The 20,000-nt window shown below is 39.4% G+C and overlaps 2 pseudogenes; both read right to left on the bottom strand.

The window, feature by feature from the left end:
- Positions 1 to 7,451: 7,451 nt before the first annotated feature.
- Positions 7,452 to 11,957, bottom strand: LOC146473123 (uncharacterized; annotated as a pseudogene).
- Positions 11,958 to 18,097: 6,140 nt separating this feature from the next.
- Positions 18,098 to 20,000, bottom strand: part of LOC146473124 (uncharacterized) — a 3,123-nt pseudogene continuing 1,220 nt past the window's right edge.

Here is a 20,000-nt window from a genome sequence, read left to right on the forward strand (position 1 = left end):
AGACAAGTTGTTTTCCAGGTTGTTGGAAGCATTGTTTGGTCTAAGATGGATCCTATTTCTTCGTAGTTGGGCACCAGCTCTAGTTTGTACAACATATGAGCAGGGTGTATATCCTTGATCTATGACTCTAGCAGGGCTCCACGTTTTTCTCACTGGATCTTGTGCAAAGATGGCTTGGTCCTTTTGTAGTTCAGGGAGATCCCTGGTATGCCTGTTGTAGTAGTGGCTCTGATTGTCTTGTCTCGCTTTGAGCCAATTTCTAACTTCTTCTTGATTCTTTGATGGCTGGATCTTACCAGGAAGTGTGGATTTGAATTCTCGGCTATTCAGTAGTTCAGGCGGTGATGGTATATTGGAACTGAGGGGCGTTGTTCATAGAGCCAGCAGGGCTAAATCTATGTCTTCTTTGGTCTCTGTGCATTTTATAATCATCTTCTTAACTGTCTGGACTTGGCGTTCGACGAACCCATGGCCACGTGGGTAATGAGGGGATGACGTCACAAGTTCAAAACCATATTGGCTTGCAATTTGTTGATACTCGTCAAATGTAAACTGCGGACCATTGTTGCATTGGAGAGATTTTGGAATTTCATCTCATTCAGCTCTGGTTGTGAGGTTGTGAAGCTTCTTGACAAACGGGAACTTGGAATAGTAGTCGACAATTATGGGGAACCACGACTGCTGTACACAGAACAGATCTGCGCTCACTGTTTGCCACAGTCTTGAAGGAATTTCTGATGGTATCATTGGCTTCTTTTGTTGAGAATTGTGGTATTTCTGGCAAACGCGACAAGAGTTTGCGAGATGTTCTATTTCCTTGTATATGCTTGGCCAATGAACACAGGATTTGGCTCGTAGCTTGCACTTTTCCATACCAAGGTGCCCTCCGTGAATTTGCGGCAAGATGTTACCTCTCAAGGATTCAGGCACTATGACACGGCTTCCAAGAAGTAACAGCCCATCTTCTATCAATATGTCATCTCGTAGGGGCCAGTATGGTTTTAGTGCGGATCAATTTTCTTCACAATGTCGGCCCAACCTTGTGTAACCTGATGGGATAGCAGCTGCAAGGTTTCATCTTTTGCAGTTTCCATTTTAAACTCTTCCATTTTAGCTGGAGTGATTCTGATTAGGTGGTGAACTTTCACATTCATGTCTGGTACTTCAAATTCATCCAGGCGTGACAGGGCGGCAGCTGTGACCATTTCTCGCCCTGGAAGATATTTAATAACGCAGTCGTAAGGTTACAGGCGCAACAGCATTCTTTTTGAAGATGTGGCAGTGCTTGCATCAGGTTCTTTTTGTAGATCTGTTCTAAGGGGCGATGATCTGTTTTAACCACAAATGATCTTCCGTAGAGGTACGAGTGGAACTTTTCGCAGCCATAGACTACTGCTAATAGCTCTCGTTCAATATTGGCATATCTGGTCTCCGCAGGGGTAAGTGCTTTCGACGCAAAAGCTATTGGCTTGTTGTTTTGGAACAGAGCTGCGCCTAAGCCCTTGATTGATGCGTCAACGTGGAGGACAACTGGTTCATTTCTGTCATAGTACGCCAAGGTCATTGTGGTACATAACTTCACCTTCTCAAAGGCTTTCGAATGTGATGAATTCACGTTCTCTTTCAAGAGATTTCTTAAGGGGGCAGTGTGGTCAGCTAGATTGGGGATGAATGAGCTCATGTAGGTTGCCATCCCGTGGAAGGTGTGAAGCTCCTTCTTGTCTTTGGGTGGTTCTAGATTTTCTATGGCTCTGACTTTGTCTGGGCTGGGCTTAACACCGTCCGGCGTATAAAGCATACCAAAGAAATTGCACTCTTTTGTCTCGATAACACATTTTTCGTCATTGAGCTTGATGGCAGCTTTTCTGGTGCATTCCATGGTTTCGTGTAGATGTAAATCATGCTCTTTGTCATTCTTTCCATAGACTGTAACGTCATCGGCAATACCAATGGCTCCCTGGCAGTCCCGACATGTCTCCTCAATCTTGAATTGAAAAATATCTTGACTCATTCGTAAGCCAAACGGCATCCTAAGGAAACGGTATCGACCAAATGTTGTATTAAAAGTTGTTAGATACGAGGATTCTTCGTCTAGTTTGACATTCCAATAGCCATTGCGAGCGTCGAGCTTACTAAAAAGCTTTGCTCCTGCTAATTTGGGTGTGATTTCCTCTAGGGTGGGTATGGGATGATGTTCTCTTTTGATCGCCTTATTCAGGTCCTTAGGATCGAGGCATAAGCGGAGTCGTCCAATTTCTCTTCCCCTGATAACAAGAGAGTTAACCCAGTCTGTGGGTTGTCTTACTCTTGCAATGATATCTTGGCTTTCCATCTCACATAGTTCGGCTTGTAATTTGTCTTTCAACTCTATGGGCACTTTGCGGGGTGCATGGACTACTGGGGGTATTTTGGGATCCAATGTAATGTGATATGTATAGTCGTCAAAACATCCAACAGTACCATTAAAGCATTGTGTGTACATCTCTATCAGTTCTTGCTTATTTTTTATTGGTGGCCGCTCTTCGAGTGGTACTTGACTTTCGATGTAATTCGGGCTTTTCTTTCGAGTATCTGACTTTTGAGCTGGGGCCTCGAAGCTGTTAGTTGGAGCAGCCTTGTCTAGTTGATTTGTTTTGAGTGAACAGTGTAATGAGATTAGTTTCAGTGCCGTGCACGCTTTTAGACCGAGAATAGCTGGCCCTGGAGTATGTGACGTAAAAAATGCAGTTTATCTTCTCTTTGTACTTGCAAGGGATGTTTATAGTGCCAAGCTGCTTGATTATAGTCCCCCCGTATGCTGAAAGGACGGCTTCGTTCTTTTCCAGTGCTTCTGGTTTGGGATTTCCTTCATCGTCAAACCTCTCTGGGGCGATTATACGCAGTAGCCTTACGGGTAAAACATTGCTCTGTGCGCCCGTATCTACTTTACATTGAAGATTAATTTTCCGCTTCTTTTCTGGCTGAGTTATCTCAAGTGTTGCAAAGGCTTCGTCGCGTGTGTCGTGTATCGAGTGTTGTGTGTTATCTATGCCGTTAACCTTGATGGTACTGATTGTCAGAATTTCATCGTCGTCGTCATCATCCCTATCCTCAATCACGTGGATAACTTTTTTGAAGAGCGACTTTGTTCCTTGGTTAAGTTGTTTCCGTTTGCCAGATCGGCAAACAGATTGCCAATGATTAGCTTTGCCACATTTTCGACATGATGTACTGTAGGCTGGACATTTGTTCCTCGGGTGTTGTTTTCCACAGTTGTTACAGAAGTCCCTTTCTTGTTCCCTATGAATGGCATTTATACTCCTGTCCTCTTGAAAGTTTCTGCTACTTCCTGCTAGTGTCTTCATGTGTTTACTTGTTGCCTCGTGGCTTCTTGCAATCTCCATAGCGGCCGCAAGGGTCAGTGATTTGTCACGACTTATGAGAGACTTTTGGATATCAGGATTTCTTGATCCCCAAATAAGCTGATCTAGGACTCTATCTTCAATTTCGGCGTTGTCGCGAAATTGGCACTTTGCTGCTAGATTTTTAATCTTGAAATAAAATCATTCACTGGCTCGCCTTGCTCTTGTCGTATTCCTTGAAGCGTGTATCTATGAATTTGATGACTCGTTTTTGGCTCCAATTGATTTTCGAACCGTTCAAAAATAACGTCCAGCTTTTTCCTGTCTTCCTCCTTTGTGAATGCCCAGCTGATGAAAACGCTTGAAAACATTAGCTGGCATATTTGTTTGAATCTTGCAAATACAGTTATTGGGTCAGGGGCGTCCCAGTCCATCTGCGGCGATGCAAAAGACGCTGCTGTCATCATTCGCTTGTTTAAACCTCTCTCTCGACTATACTTTAAGGATTATTCTTGTAAAACGCTGCCACCATGTAGTACTGTCGAAGACTTTATTTCATCCGACTCCTGCACACAGGCCGGGTGTGCTTTTCTGCATTTACATAAATGTGTTAGCCTACTTAAATATGCGTATACAAAATATAACATATAATAGGTGCTAATTAGCGCATGCTGATATGTTACACCTTTATCACCTTGTCGCCAGGACTTTCGTCTTCTGGTCCTGCGGTCTGAACGGTAACAGGATCTAACAACTCTTTTGACTGCCCAGGGGCAATGCAGTTAAGGCTGGCGGTGATAACTTCTGCCGCTTTACGCTTTATGTAATACTGCATACTCTTTGTGCACTCAGCTAGTGGTTGAGTAAGCTGGAATCGGATTGGACTGATCCTGCCATCTGTTAACATGCTGATATTTCTATGTAGTGCTTCTAAACCAGAGTGCTCTCTTCGCATATGGGTAGGCATGTATTCCAACTCTTCATCGTCCTCAACAACCAGCTGTGCTGGTATGGTTATGCATGGAAAGCGTGGGAAATGCTCTTGGTGTCAGGTGTGTGTCATGCAATCCACTCAGCGCGTTATTAAAACAATGTCGGCGGAAAACAAAAGTAGTCTAAATATATTCAAAATTGTTTTTCAAAATACTTCTAAAGATCTTCTCGAACTTTTCCTTGCGTTATGGAGACTTATGAACAAACAGACTCTGTATGCGGTATTTTAAGGGCAAACACTTTGTCTAAAATTTAGACATCACACACTTTTATTTTGTAATTGCTTAAATCGTCAATTGTTCAAGTTGGAAAAAAACATTGAAATGAATCCAAACATGGCCGGTTGTTTGCTTTTTCCCGCTATTTAGTGGTATTTTCTGTTATTTCACAAAGGGGTGAAAATTGTCAAGTTTGATTGATGGCTCACAAATACAAAAACAAGACAATCATATATTTTTATGTTTGTACATAAAGATCAAGGTTTCTACTTTCACTAAGCGAAATATTTTTTGTTGACTTGAGATTTTGGAGAAACATGCCCATCATGATTTCACTGCATTTTTAACACGAATTTTTTGCCCATTTTTAACAAAAACTTTAAACTCGTATAGCTCTCTTAAACATTAGTATCTGGAAAAATCGTTTGGTCCAGATTGTAGGTTCATTGTGGGCAATAAGTGAGTCAAATTTGAGCGAAATCGGTGGGGGCTCGTGTAGACTCGTCTGCATGGTACTCAGGTGAACACGTTCTTAAATAATTTTTCAAGTCTTGATTTGCCTATACAATATTTCCGTAATGGAGATAAGGATAAATGAGGCTATTATATAACATTTTTAATTGTGGTTGATGAACATAAAAGCGAATCCTACAAAGGATACCTATAGTTTTAGAGATTTTTTTTGTAATATGATCAATATAATGGTTCCATGTTAGGTTCTGGTCAATTATTAAGCCAAGGAATTTTGTCTTATCTACTCTTTATATTTTTTTGTTTAGACTAATATTTAAGTTAGCTTTTAATTTTTTCTTGTTAGATTTAAAAACAATAAAGTTACATTTTTTTAACATTAAGCGTAAGTTGATTTAATGCTAACCGTTCTTGAACGTGGGAAAACTCCTCCTTTATCAGACATTCGAGTTTATTAATATTTTTCCCTGAGCAAAAAAGATTTGTATCATCAGCGAATAAAATAAAGGACAGTTTGCTAGAAGAGTTAATTAAGTCATTAATATAAATTAAGAAAAGAAGTGGTCCAAGAACAGACCCTTGAGGAACTCCACATTTAATAGTCATTTCCGTACATCTCAATTTGCTTTCTGTTTGTAAGATAGTCTTTCACCCAATCATGACATACGTATACCATAGAAATATAATTGCCGTAATAGGATGTTATGATTCACAGTGTCAAATGCCTTTGACAAATCCAGAAATATACTAACTGTATACTCATTGTCTTCTATTGCATTTGTTAGTTCATCAATGAGTTCAACTATAGCATGGCTGTTTGAAATTTTGCTTCGAAATCCTTATTGCTGATTAGATAAAATATTATTTTTATTTATATAATTAATTAGTCTTTCATACATAAGCTTTTCCAGAATCTGAAAAACAAGGAAGAACAGATATTGATCGATAGTTTGAGATGATGTATAAACTGGTGTGATTAAGGCTATTTTATATTCATTTGGAATTTTACCTGTTGTAAACGTAAAGTTAAAAATATGAGATAATGGTAATGCGATAATTGGGGCTATATGTTTAAGAGCATGTCCATGAGAGGACCAGGCAGTGGTGATACATGCCATCTCACCGATTTCAATGAAACTTGGCCAGATTGAAGGGCCTACCTAATTACCTCAAAAGCCAAAGTGGTTTGATATTTGGAATTATCCGGGGGGAGTTAGACCACCCCCTGCTTTTTTTACAAAAATTCCCATAACAATTATTCTAAAATAGGGTAAAGTGAGGGGCTCCTTAAGCTTTTAGAATTTATCCAATTCTATTGTGACTACACATGAGCATAAGTACATCCTTCATGAGTTATGTGCAGGAGTCTCAGATTATTTGATTAATTACCTGTCAATCAAGGCAAGTTAATAATTAACTAGATAAAATAGCATAGCAAAGTATGGTGATTTTGTGGCCAAATATCTCCAATGGCAAAATTCCCCCCAAAAAGATACAACTATCACGGTTCAGTTCTACCTTTGGCCTAACCAAATCAATAAAAAAATTTTTGGACCTGATATTTTTAGCGCGTATGACAAGCTCAAACCCTGCACATCTTGCACGAGATTTTGGTTTAATGCAATCTAATAGTCAGCAAAAAAACAACTTGGGACCGAATTTAAGCATCTCTCCCACTCATTTCTATTAGATGTGGATCTACTGATTCTCTCGTAGATCATATGATAATAATATTTGGAATTTTCATCAAAATTAATGAATAACTGGTTCTAGTAACAGTCGGAAATCGGCATGCTAAGTTGTTTTCACCTGATAGCGCAAGGTAATTGCTACTTTTCGCTTCAAAAGCCCAAACAAAATAACCACTCATAATCTTAGCATGATTTTAAAGACTTTTATTTCAGTATCTATATTCAAAACAATTCGGAACTGAAACTTATTAACTTTAGTAAACAGCAGACAGTTGTTGACAAACGTCGAGTCAAACGTGACAGCATATAGAACGTTTTGAACTAGATGCCTCCTCAAAGTCACACGTACTGAGTTCTTATTAAGCTATAGAACGGAATAATGTTTCAGACAACACTACCAAAGGTTTGCATGTTTATATAAACATCTGAGTGGAAGCCAAAGATACGAAAGCCTACTTACATTATACAAGCAAGACTTCAATCCGTTGAGCTGTTTACTTCCATAAGTGTGATCCGACGACTTTCTATTTCGCGTGGTCTATTGCGTATATTTAAACTTCAAACACTTCTCCATTTCAATAAAGCGTAGCTTCCTTGGGTCTCCCACTCAGAAAGCCTTTATTGACTGAATTTCGGGCTCACTTATACGAGTATTGATGTTTAGGTCGCACCGGTTAGTGTATGGCGTGACTAACACTGAGCCGCGTTGTTGGTCAGCGGAAAGACAGGTCGCGGGAGGAAGACGAAAAACGAAAACAACTGAACTCAACTGACATGTAGTGAATGCTACAATAACATTGTATCACAGTCAGCCAAAACTCACGTCAAGAAAGAGTGACTAAGAATTCATTATATTCAGTTCTCAACTTTGTGTGAGCTCAGTGCAGCGTGACCTTTGAGAACGCTGGTAAGACTTTGTATGGAGAGCCAAAATGGTGGAATAACCCTAGAACATATAAACATGTGTAGGCAGTGAGCCCGTTTTATTAGTTTTACTGAATTAAAATTACTTTATTTAACGTTCAAAAGCTCGGATATGCTATTGCCAATAGTAAAGTATTCAGAATTTAGACAACCATCTTGGGTGCCCTGTGTATTATGATAGTAATATAATAGTTCGGCATTGCTACAGATCCAACTCGCGCCTGATCTGTTGCCTTGTCCAGATGACAGCAGTCTTTTCTGTTGAAATATCATCCTCCTCATCATCATCATCACTATGTGGAGGTGCTGGCGCTGTATCTCAAAGCAGTCTACCACTTTTATTGAGGATTGACAGCCTACTAAAATAGCGCGAAATTTGCACGGTGGTCAACCACTCTTCCTTCTGGAATTTTTTCTTACTGCTATCATCGCGTAATCCCTTCAAATGTGTTGCCACATTTGCCAGGTTAGTTTTGTGACCTGTCTCTTGTCCTTGCAGGAACACTTGGCGAAAATAGTTTCTTGCATTCTCGGAGAAAGATACTGTACTCCTCGCCTTTTTGAGGGCCCATCCTTATCCTGCAGGCGGCATGCTCGAATTGTCGTTGGTATGCACCTGAGAAAGAAGGAACGCCTTGAACATAACCACCAGAAAGGGAAAGGCAGGTTTCAGCCCATTTTTGCTTGATCTGGTCAAACTGTGTCTAGCGTTCAAGTTTTATTAAGTGCTTCCCCACATCGAGATGCTTCTGCAATGCAGAAAGTGAATGGTATACCTTGATACACCCTTCTTCCGGACATGCGAAGTGTATCTTGTCTTCATCTTCAGTATCCTCTTCACTAGGGGTAGCGGGTTCTGGCTGAGATGGTCTGGGCTCGACAGAAGATGATGGTAAAGGCCTCGCTGTCATGAACGTCCCCACTTCCACAATTGGTCTTCCAAATGGCAGTACTGTCTTAATATTCGTTGCCCCCTGTGGACTACCAAACCTTGCAATCATAGCTGAGGGGAAGAACTTTCCAGGGCCAATGTTGTACGCTCGCCATGGCCTGTATACCTGTCATAGTATGTTTGTGCATTGTCTGTGACATGGTTTGAACCTTGCAGACTGACGCATAACACCCTTTCACTCTGCCATGTGACTCAATTGCCGCCTTCATATGAGCTGCTGTTTGCACATCATTTCCCTCGTTAACAAAGCGCCTAATGTGACTCTTGACTGAGGCGATTCGACCATCTCATATATCTTTTCCCGCCTGACGTCAAAAAATGTTCAAAACTCAAGTGGAACCACGAGCCGCAGGCGAGTGGTTTCACTGCCAAGTTTTGGACATTTTATGGCGTCATGTTATGGTCTATAAGAGTATAGACCATAGAAAACTGCTGTCGATTTGTTTTTTACAATAACATGGAAAAAGTACGTGTGGAATTGGCGATGTTTTTCGTTGAGAGAGCGCGCGTGTTACATCAGACATCATTCTTATTGTCTGTCCTCTTATAGACAATAGCTACGAGCCAATCAGCACGCGGGAATTTGGACAGTTATTGTAAAAACTTGGATGGAGGAAAGAATCCATGTATCCAGAATGTATGTATGTATAATTCTTGACAGAAGTTCAGGCTTCAACCCAGAATACATGTATGTATGTATGTATGTATGTATGTATGTATGTATGTATGTATGTATGTATGTATGTATGTATGTATGTATGTATGTGGCATTTATTTGAGTAAATAACACGTAGAAAATCACCTCAATGTCGTTGCTAGCTTCATCTTTTGTGATTGCCACCGTCACATGCCACGATTTTCCCTTTTTCCCAAACCAGTCTCTCTGGGTCTCTCTGAAACTGGTAGGGAGGAACTTCATCGCCCAGTCCATGACGAATAGTACTTGACTGACCGATAGATGGTCGACCACAAAGGATTTTGCAACATCTTGATGAACAGCTCGGACGATGTGCGCCTTCCACTCTTCCAGCTTGGGTAGAGCACTCTCGACATTATAATTTAGCTCTTCTCGTCTGTCTGGATCACTGTGGAGTTGGAATCATTTAAAGCAAAAAATCATATTGTTCTCTTTTTTATGAAAGTGGTGTCGATAGAGTACTGAACCACTCATGATCATGCAAGAAGTAGTGAGATAAACTCTTCAATTATTACCTAAAGTCTACATCAGAGGAGGACACGGCTAACTGAATATCAACGATGGCATTCCTCGAGTCGTCACAGCGATCACAGCAGATATTGTGTTGATGCTGGCATGTTCCGCATTGATCACTCTGTCCACTGCTGAGGGCATGTACGCTACAGTGGTCCGCACAGGGCGCCTCTTGACAAATATGGATCTTGAAATCTGACTTGAGATATTGTTTTGCTGCTTTTAGTCGACTTGTGATAGAACTTGAAGTCTCGCTGTCGAGACCTGAGGAAATCAGACAGAAAATAAAGAAGTACCAGTGAGTTAACAGGTTGTATCACAAGCCTCTGAATAGGGCGCGCTCAGAAAAGACCAGAGATTGTTTTTATGCGTCATATGACGTCATGATGGCATAGGCCATGATGATGCAAACCACAATGAAAAAAAAGGGAAAACACACAAACAATGAAATGTGCTGCAAACATAACTTAGCCTACCATGGTGGTGCAGCTGGTGAATGGTATCTTTAAGAGAAGTTAGCGCATCGACTCCGTCGGTTAGCGTGCTGTCTAGGCCAGCCAGTAATTTCTTTTGTGACACTGCACATATCCGTAACAGAAAGTCAAATCAAGTTTCTGAGATCAAGGATGTCAGTTACTTTCCTTTGCAGCATTATATTGTATATCTTATTATGTTTATGGATCATTTATCTTGGGTGTGTCGGGGCAAGAAATGTAAGGCTAATTGTATGTGCCGGAGTCAAGATGAGAAAAAAATTTAGACAATTCAATTACACAACTCTATTATTACTATTGCTAAACATAGTGACTGGAAGGCTAACCTTGATGATGCTAAACAATGTTGATCTTCTCATGGGTTCAAACCCAGACTCGGTGCAATATTTCAAGTACAGTTGAACTAGGCGAGACGAGATGACAGTGCGCACTACACTTGGGATTTCAATTCTTTCACCAGTTGATAACTTGAGATGTTTTGTTCCATATGCCACATCTTGGAGAAATGAGGGGCTGGATATAAAAGCAAGAAAGTGATCGACTTGAACCGGATCCAGTCGCATCCTCTGCAGAGTTGGTGGATCGATGGCCTGACCAGGGCATGCCTTCTTGCTTCATTGATCGTCCACTTTGTGAGGCCAGGAATGAGCTCTAGCAATTCTGTCTTTGAATAGTCGCTGACAAAAAGGGACAATAGTTGTTGTCTGTTGTACCAGGATCCCGCCTCTGCATAACATCTGACCAGTCTTGACACTAAGGTGCCCTCGCCTGAGCTCAAAACCGATTGGATCATCTCATTCCTGCCGCGCACCTGCTCAAACAGCCATGTGGAGTTGCCAGGGGCTATAGCATCCAGTGCGACGGCCACTACCTGCTCAGCCTTCCGTCTGTAATATCGCTGTGTGGAGGCAGAGATAGTAAGTACATCAGACTTACACTGGGATCGCACAGGACTGACGCTCCTGTCCGATGTTCTCCTGAGGAATGTGTTTAGTTTCTGAAGCTTCTGCTCAACCTGGGGCGTTGGCTGTCATTCTTGCGAGGTCTCAGCGTCCCGCGCTGACCCTTGAGACGACAGGGAGAACACATCAGAGTTGTGATCACCGGGCTTAAAATAAAAAACTTGAGTATTTAATAATGTTCCTACAATAAACAAAAAATAGCGTTATGTGGAATCTCTGGTTAATACAAGAGCAATGTCTTGCGCCACGAGGGCTAGGCGGTGGTAGCAATTCTAACACAAATATACAGACAGAAGCTAAATCCCTAGCAAAACTAAATTACAGACATTTGACTAAAATAAATTTCCGCCATTATGGACTCTCGCTATTAAGGACACTAACTCGTGGTCCCGAGGATGTCCGCAATAAAGGAAGTGACTGTCGTGGAGATCGGGACGAAGTAGCTGTGAGCGAATAATAAAGCGAGGAAACTGGGGAGAGAAGGCGAATTGATAATTTGAAATCACCTTGTTTTAGAATGACAGCAGAAAAATTTGACTGATTGGACTCTTACTTCGGGAATTTCTGTTTGTGCATCTGGAAAAGAGAATTCTGTGAAGAACTAAATTTCAGTCGGAATCAATTACTGGAAAATATAAACTAAAAAAGTCAATTATCATATCAGACGGAGTTTAAGATATATAACAAGTACTGCCGGTCATCTTTGAGTTAGTTCACACTTGCTTTGAGCTGTATAATAGATCAATTTTTACTGTCTCGGAAACAACTATGAAAAGCTGAAGGGAATTTTTGCAAGATAGCACATTCCAATGTAAACACCAAGAAATTCCCCAGGGAAATTTCACTGTAGCTTGTGTTTACGTTGTGCATGAAAAAATCGCGTATGACTGACAAGGTATATCTTATGTACAGACACGTATAATGAGCACACGAAGTAGTCAATAGTTCTCATATATTTCCTCAGTTTCTTTTGATTTAAATAGAAGCTAATAGATACGATCTGTTCACCTATTCCATTAACAGAAAAAAAATAATTCATGCTTCACCGCGATCCCTGTGTCCGCTGACCGTCAATGAGGCTCGGGGCTAGTCACGCAATACACTGTTGATCCATCGTGTTCCCTAGTTCATGTTTGTATTTCTCCCAAATTCGTGCATTGCAGGTTTTCTGAGTGAGAAAGCCAAGGGATCTGTGCTATAGTGACATGGAGAAGTATTTGAGGTTTAAATATACGCGATAGACTACGCGAAATAGAAAGTCGTCGGATCACGCTTATGGAAGTAAACAGCTCAACGGATTGAAGTTTTGCTTGTAAACTGTAAGTAAAGCTTTCGTATCTTTGGCTTCCACTCTGATTTAAAGACTCAAATCTTCGGTATTGCTCGGTGTCCAAGGGAAATGATTTTCTCTTGATAGGATAGTAAGATACGTGTTTACTTTGAGGCAGCGTCTAGTTTAAAACGTTACAAAATGCTGTTACGTTTTACTCGTTTGTCAACAAAAACAGTGTCTGCTATTTAGTAAAGTGTAACTTTGAGATGCTAATGGTTTTGAGCCTGAATGTTAAGATTAAAGTGTTTAAAATCATGCTAAGATTATGAGTGGTTATTTTGTTAGGGATGTGGAAGCGAAAACTAGCAATTACCTCGCCCTATCAGGTGAAACCAACTTAGCATGCCGATTTCCGACTGTTACTAGAACCAGTTATTAATTTTGATGAAAATTCCAAATATTATTATCATATGATCTACGAGAGAATCAGTAGATCCACATCTAATAGAAATGAGTGGGAGAGATGCTTAAATTCGCTCTCAAGTTGTTTTTTTGCTGACTATTAGATTGCATTAAACCAAAATCTCGTGCAAGATGTGCAGGGTTTGAGCTTGTCATACGCGCTAAAAATATCAGGTCCCAAAATTTTTTTATTGATTTGGTTAGGCCAAAGGTAGAACTGAACCGTGATAGTTGTATCTTTTTGGGGGGAATTTTGCCATTGGAGATATTTGGCCACAAAATCACCATACTTTGCTATGCTATTTTACCTAGTTAATTATTAACTTGCATTGATTGACAGGTAATTGATCAAATAATCTGAGACTCCTGCACATAACTCATGAAGGATGTACTTATGCTCATGTGTAGTCACAATAGAATTGGATAAATTCTACAAGCTTAAGGAGCCCCTCACCTTACCCTATTTTAGAGTAATTTTTATGGGAATTTTTGTAAAAAAGCAGGGGGGGTGGTCTAACTCCCCCCGGATAATTCCAAATATCAAACCACTTTGGCTTTTGAAGTTGTTAGGTAGGCCCTTCAATCTGGCCAAGTTTCATTGAAATCAGTGAGAGGGCATGTATCACCACTGCCTGGTCCTCTCATGGACATGCTCTTAATAACTCTACTATTGATACCGTCAACCCCAGAACTAGATTTACTTTTCATTTTGTTAATTTCTGTTACTACTTCATTACAGTTTGTGTCATATAGATAAAAGGAGTCCTTGTAATTACCTTTTAAGTACTTACTCAATTCACTTGAATTTTGATTGAACTCTTTAGCTAGATTGGGTCCAACATTAGCAAAAAATTCATTGAAGTTCCTTGCAATTTTGTCTGGATTTGAAATGTTTTTATTTTCATGTTCAAATGAAGTAGGTAAAGTTCTGTTTGATTTCCCCTTTCTTATTAATTAATTTATCGTTTTCCATGTTGAGTTTAAATTGTTTTGAGCTTCATTTTACTTTCTATTTAAATGGTGTTTTTTAGCAATTCGTACCAAGTGATTCAATTTGTTTCTATATAATTTATACTTGTTTTCATTTTATGCGGTTGGACCATTTAAAAATCTCTTATATAATCTTTCTTTTGTACTCGTGGATTTCTTTAACCCTTTTGTTATCCAATTATTTAACTTACTTTTGTTTTTTTCTTGAACAGTTAGTTGGAAAGTGATTATCGTATAGAGCATAAAAAAAACTTCCCAAAATGTCTTGAATGATTCTGCTGGGTCGTTTAAAGATAACATTTGTTGCCAATCAACGGTTTGAAGCTTATTGGCAAAAGATTCAAGAGATGATTTGGTGATTATTCTAGTTGTGCTATCTGATTCATATGTTTTAGACTGGTTCAGAGTTCCGAAATTGGTGATGGAGAAAATAGGGAGATGGTCAGATATATAGCTGAGAATAGCGCCATTAAAATGCTCTTTTTCTTGGAAATTGTTTGCAAATATATTATCAGTTAAAGTGGCAGTGGAACGCGTGATACGTGTCCATTTTATTATAAGTGGCATGTAGCCAGAAGACGAAAGCTGTTCGAAAAATTGATTGGAGAAATAATTTTTACAATGATCATACTTGAGTAAGTCATATTAAAGTCTCCCATGATGTAACATGGTTTATTACGTTAATCTAAATTAGATAAAATTGTTGTTAAGTTATTTTCGAAATCATTAAAATTGCTGTTTGGCGGTCTATACATAGTTCCAATCACAATATTTTTAGTTTTTTCACTTACTATTTCAATACACAAGGATTCAATATTTTCATTATTCGATATTATGTTTATATCATTTCTTAGTCTAACATTCAAATTTTCTTTAGTAAAGATGCATATTCCTCCACCTGCTTTGTTTCCTATTAATCATATGTGACCTCTCACGTGAAGACGTACCCTAACGGCTTTCCGTTTTCGAAAGGAAATCCGTTCACAAGGCATTTCTCATTCGTTCAGAAAAAATTTGCATCCGTGCGAATGGCTTGGGCGATCCGTTCAAAAAGGAAGTCAAGCCATTCGACTGGTTGTGTCATCCGTTCACAAAATTGCCCAACCGTTCGAAGCGATAGTGCACCCGTTCAGAAAAATTTGCATCAGGTCTCAGCAGTTTGGTCATCCGTTCACAAAAATCATCCATCCGAGGGAAGGGCTTGTGCCATTCGTTCCGAAAAATTGTCTATCCATTCAAACAGCTGTGGCATCCATTCAGAAAAAAATTTGAATCTGTTCGAACGACTTGGTCATCCGCTCAGAAACGTTATCCACCCATTCAAAGCTTCAATCATTTGGAACTGTTCATTCAAACGCTTTGGATCATAATTAATTTTACGCTGTTCAGATGGCCTTATGCAGTGCCTTGTGTCTTCGTTTGTGAAACGAAGACACTAAATGGTAGTTTGCAAAATCTTGTTCTAGCCGTGCTTCGATGCGTTCTTGCTGTCATGTAACATTGATCTCGAACCAAGCATGAAATTCAGAACCAACCGAAAAAAGGGTGACAGAGTGACAAAATTCTGTCTTGTGTAAACAACTTTTTCACTCGCTTGTCGCAATTGTTGAGTCGAAAACGCATTCCCCTGATCCCAGGTAAACTTCTAAGAAACTATTGGTGGAAGTAGGGATTTAACTTGCTTAATGACCTGTTGCCAGAATTACGGGAAACAGTCAACCAAATGAAGAGAAAAGCGTTTTACCAGTATTAACACTTTCTGATCTTTCTGATCGCAAATGAAATTTGAGTCACTAGCAAAACTTGTTGCCTAGCACGTGACCAAAATCTACTCAGTCAACTATCTGATGATTTATTTTTTGTGAACCAAGACTCTCATCATTTTTTAACAGGCCTTAGATTTTTTTGCAAAGAACAGTGTAGAACTATGGCACAGTTCTATGAAGCAATGTTTTGTTGCTCGTTGGCCAGCACGGGTGAGAATCACGAGAAGCCTGACATCTCTAAGTTTTCTCTGGGGACGTGACACTACGCAATTAATTAGTTTCAAAACGGTCTACTACAATGCAAGCTTTACTTTCATTCATAATTCGATATTCAAAAATACTTACCGAGTAATCTTTGCATTTGGCGGTATTAAGGCTCTTTTTGCTGTAAAGGTGGGCATTTAGCAAGCGGTTTGTGTAGTGAAAGTAATAAACATTAATCTTTTGTCCGTTTGCAGCCAGCCATTAACAATCCGTTTGAAGCAAGATATAAATAATCGTTACTACAACATGAGCCATTCTTCAGTTAATGGTTATCCGTTAGTTCCATTCGCAGCCAGTCATGACAATCCCTTCTTTTGCGCATGAACATCCGTTCAAAATTTTACTGGAGCTGTTCAGGACCACCTGTTGGAAATTTAACTCATGCCGTTCAGTCGTTCAGGTCTACCGTTCGAAATTTTTTTTATCCGTTCAGACGTGATTACCATCCATTCGAAATTTTTCACAAGGCGCTCAGCCATTACACCAATCTGCTCGGAATAAATTATCAGCCATTCAGCCGTTCGGTTTCATTTGTTTCAAACGGCTTTGTGAGCCGTTTCGTACCCGTTTGACAGCTGTCCATTTCACCCATTTAACGGAAAGCCGTTAGAGTACGTTCTTGCGTGAGAGGTCACATATGTAGATTATAGCCAGGAATTACAAAACTATCACTACAGCCATTGTCATCAAGCCATGTTTCAGTTTGAGCTTTTGCAGAAAATTCATAGGTTAGTGAGTCTAAGAGATGTTCAAACATATCAAACTTATTTCTAATACTCCTTATATTTAGATGTATAATACTCAATTTGTATGTTACTCAAGCTAGTCTGGTATCGAAATGTGGTATATGCTATGTAGTTATTATAATATACGAGTCTAGAGGAGTTTTCATTTAGGTGTAGCATTTTCTGAAGTGTGTTAAAAGCCGAATTGAAGTAATGGGCGAAAGTGCTGACACGCGAGTGAAAACTGCTGCTCATCTAAGAGGAAAGAAAAGTACATGTCGTCTCGTGGCTCTGTGAAACAATTTAATAAACAAAATTAATGTTACCTGTCTCACTATTAATATCAATGCATGAAAATAAATAAAGAAGGTGAACCTAAAATGATTTGAATTCACTTCTGTGAAGTACAAAGTGTTAACTGAAATAACAATAAGATATCAATACATTTTTTAGGAATTAAGAGACAAGATGAATCTAAAGGAATTTGTATTTACCTTTTTGAAGTACTAACTTGAATAACAGTTAGGGGCGGATCCAGGGGGAGAGTTGAGGGGTGTTTCAAGCCCCACTATGAGCAGTTGAAATGCAAGAAATGTCTTATTTTAGGATGTGCATTTTCAAATTTACATGGTGTAACACACTCCCTTACATGTAGCCCGATAGGGTCTTAAGCGCACTGACACCCCCCTTTTAAAAATGATTGGATCTGCCCATGACAATAACAAAACAATTAAAAAACAAGATGAATCTAAAGTGATTTGTATTCACTTTTTCGAGTAGTTAAAACTGGAATAACTGAATGCTTGCTTGAAACTTCTCCATAAAGGGTTCGACAAATGTGATGGTTTATTCCCTCTTATTGTTTTGTTTTGAAGTGTTCAAACCTTTGATTTTGGAACAGCTGAATTTAAAGTGATTTTTTTGTTTCAAAACTCAAATAACTTCCATTCAGATAATGTACAGCGTGAACTTGAATAACAATAACACAACAATTAAGAAGCAAGTCGAATCTAAAGTGATTTGTGTTCACTTTTTTTGAAGTATTCAAAACTGGAATAACTGAATGGCAGCTTGACAAATTCCAGTCAGTTTACGTACTGGATTGAAAATAGCAATGCATGCTAAATGTCAATTTTTTCTATATTAATGAGTTTGTGAGATTGCCTGTCATAGCAAAGTTTCACAGTATCGAGCTGCAAGACAGCTTCAGTGATTTTATCTTCGGATGAAATTTCCTTTAAATTGCATATGGTTAACAGCTTTGTTACAGTGTCAGTGTACACACATAGATGCAGCTTTTGTGATGGCTTGTTGCTGTTTTCAATGCACATTCTTAGGCTCCATTGTATACGACAAGCACTTTATTTTTGAGACATTTTGCAATTTTGACAAAATGCCAGGTTTCCTTTGATGGTCACCCTTTTGGCACAAGAACAACATGATCTGTATTTGGTGATATTGCTAATAATAATAAATAATAATAGTCTTTATTCAATCAAAGGATGAAAATACATATCCTAAGTTACAGTGAAAAAGTAAAAATACACGATAAATACAACAATATTACAGAATAGAATAAATACTATACTAAATTATATTTAAAAATAAGTCCATTTACAAAAGTTTTCTTGAATTGCTTACTCCGAGGATTGTTGCAATTACATCATCAGTGGTACACACCTCATCAACGGTGGGCAACTTCTCCTTGAAGGGTTCAAACAGTGTGATGTTACATTTTACTCTTGTTAAGGTGTATTTAGATACCTTTGATTTTGCCACACCTTGACTCTCACTTTGTTAAAGAAGTAGTTAGATTGTGGTGTCACTGCATCGGCATGGTTGCCCCCGAAGATGATCTTTACGTATTCAGTTGCATTTACAATGTATCCTTCTTGCTTTCTCATTGGCGAGCCTTGGATGACAATTGTTTTGGTACGACCAAGATGTTGCAGGTATCCTTTGATTGCCACTAGCTTCGCAGGTGCGACATTTGGCAATGATGCAACGGACATGACATCATCTTGAGCTTGGTACTGAAAATCAGCAGTGGTTGGCGTGGGGGTTGTCTTCCTGTTTTTCACTATATCGTCCCTTTGTTCGGTCTGGTGATTACAATTGAAGAAGCTTGTTGGACCAGACTTCTTGACGGGTGAGACTGAGTGTATGTAACAAGTTAGGTCTGATGAATCTAAGGAACAACAATAGAAAAGAAACACCAATTAGGCAAAAAAGCATATGCAGATGTTGGGATAATACTTTTATTAGAAAAAGGGCCAGCCGGTTCAATCTAATATGGGTAGTAAGCCAACTGAGGCAACTTCAACAATAATATTACAACAACAACAAAAGGATTTTAGGCTTTCTGCTTGGGTTGTTGCAGTGATCTTGGACTAAAAAAGAAAGAATAATCCTTTTACACACAACTGACTTTTATGCTTACCTGGTTTAATATGGTCCATATTATGATGTGAAGAAGAGCTGTAGAATGAAGAACGAGAGTCAAGAATTTTACATGGTTTGCAGTATAATAAGTACTAACAGATATATAATTAGTGTAAATTATTTCTTCCAAATCAGCGATAATGGATACTGCTTGGATTAATTTCGCTTGACTGAACTGGTCTGATCTGGTCATCACTTGGCTACTGACCGACGTAACACCGACCAACATAGCTTGGTTCCTTTGTGTTTTGATCACAAGTCATGATCACGTGCCTCCAAAAGGGCCGCTGACCCGAATAAGTCAGTGATAGCGTTTTGAGACAAAAACTCATCTTTTGGCCATTGCCAAGCGAAAAAACTCGGTGGGTTACATAATTTATGACTGCAAATCACAGTCTTATGGCTCAATGGCTGCTGGGTGAAACGACTGATCAGCTTGTGACGCATCTTCAGTGAGCGGGTTAGCACACATCGCAACACAGCGATGTTGAACTGTGCGGCCGCACACACTTTCCTCATGCTTTGATAGATACAACCTAAAATATTTTTAAACATTACACTTCTCTTATTCCAAAGCAATATTCAATGTTACTTACTGTCTAAAGGAATCCACACACACTGCAATGAAGGCAAGATTCCTACAGCGTCGCTGTACGCGAAAACGAGACTATGCGAAATCGAGACAATTGTGCCCGAGGCCCAACCGGCCCACCCCTGAAAAAATGTAATAGGTTGGTACCTTTGGCTGTCGACCCAAAAAATCACAAATTTTCTTGGAATGTAAGTCATAGGAACACCAACCACGATTAGGATGGCATTGTG

Source organism: Pavona decussata, unplaced genomic scaffold (genome assembly GCF_977016875.1).
Source record: "Pavona decussata unplaced genomic scaffold, jaPavDecu1.1 SCAFFOLD_95, whole genome shotgun sequence".
NCBI classification, from domain to species: Eukaryota; Metazoa; Cnidaria; class Anthozoa; order Scleractinia; family Agariciidae; genus Pavona; species Pavona decussata.